The sequence below is a fragment of the Antechinus flavipes genome, chromosome 3 (assembly GCF_016432865.1).
Source record: "Antechinus flavipes isolate AdamAnt ecotype Samford, QLD, Australia chromosome 3, AdamAnt_v2, whole genome shotgun sequence".
In the NCBI taxonomy this organism is placed as follows: domain Eukaryota; kingdom Metazoa; phylum Chordata; class Mammalia; order Dasyuromorphia; family Dasyuridae; genus Antechinus; species Antechinus flavipes.
In genome coordinates this window covers 352,716,947-352,718,621 of record NC_067400.1, presented here as the reverse complement: position 1 = coordinate 352,718,621, position 1,675 = coordinate 352,716,947, and positions in this window count along the sequence as shown.

Below are 1,675 nucleotides of genomic sequence, written 5' to 3'. Positions count from 1 at the left end.
AGATAAACTCCAAATGGATATAAGACCTCGACATAAAAAATGACATGAAAAATCAATTAGAGGACTAAAGAAGAAATTACCTTTCAGATGAGGGGAAAGGGGAGCAGTTTATAACCAAAAAAGGACATAAAGTATCACAGAAGCTAAAATGTATGTTTGATTCTGTAAAATTTTTAAATAAAACCAATATAACAAAAGTTAGAAGGAAGCAGATAAATAAGAAAAAAAAATCCTTGCCGCAATTTTCTCTAATAATGGTTTCCTTTCCAGGATATACAAGTATTTACATTTATAAAAATAAAGACTATTTTCCAATTAATAAAAGGACAAAGGATACAAATAAGAAATTTTCTCCATATGAAAAAATGCTCATATAACAAGAAAACAAATTAAAGCAATTCTGAGATTCTACCTCACCTTTATCAGATTTAGCTAAATTGATGAAAATGGAAATTGACAAATGTCTGAGTTGCTATAAGAAAACAGGCACAAGATAATACTATTGGTGGAACTGTGAAATGCTTCACTCATTCTGGAAAGCATTTTGGAATTAAACCCATAAAGGTAATAAATTATATTATATCCTTCAACTCAATTTTATTACTACTAGCCTATATACCAGATAGATCTAGGGGAAAAAAAATTTATCAACGCGTAGAAAAATATTTATAGCTCTTCTTTTTGTGTTGGGAAAGACTTTGAAATTAAGGGAGTGCCCATTAACTAAAGAATGGCTGAACTAATGTTACATGAATGTAGTGATGAAAGAAATGTATTGTGTGAAAAAAAAAACCATAAAAGGTATGGTTTCAGAGAACCTTGAAAATACTGATGCAATATTTAAACATGTATGGGACTACCTGCCATCTAGGGGAAGAGGTGGTGGGAAGGGGGGGGAAGTTGGAACAGAAATTTTTGCAAGGATCAATGTTGAAAAATTACCCATGCATATATTTTGTCAATAAAAAGCTATAATTAAAAAAAGAAAGAAAATACTGATGTAAACCGATTGCAGAGTGAAGCAGAATCAGAACAATTTATACAATGACAAGATTGTAAAGACAAACAACTTTGAAGGACCAAGAATTCTGATCAACACAATCACCAACTAGGAATCCAAAGGACCAATAATGAAGCCTGTTATTCACTTTCTAACAGAGATGGGATCTGCTCAGGGCGTCTAATAAGACATGTATTTTAGACATATTCAGAGCTGGAATCTGCTTAGCTTGACTTCCAATTTCTTAGAAGGGTTTGTTGTTTTTGTTTGTTGATGGTGGGGAAGGGGAGGATATTATTTTAATGGTGGGAAGAGAAAATGCATTTTTAATTTAAATAATTTAATTTAATTAAAATTAATTTTAAAATTTAAAAATTAATTTTCTTACTCCCAATTATTTATAATTAATTTCAGGACACAAGACCAGGCCAGAATGGCTGAAATCAAGAAATTTTGCCGTCCTCTCCGGCTCACAAGTATAGCATGAAGCATGAAGGACATCTTGGAGGTTTAAGCTTAAAACTTCTCTATCTGTGTAGAAGCAGCCATCAGTAGAAGCAATGCGACATCCTCCCCAGCAGGAGACGCTAGTCAAGATCTGTTGCCCAGAGTTACTGCCTCACTGCCTGCCTTCTCCACTTGCCCCGGAAGCATTTGTATTGCGCACGACATAGT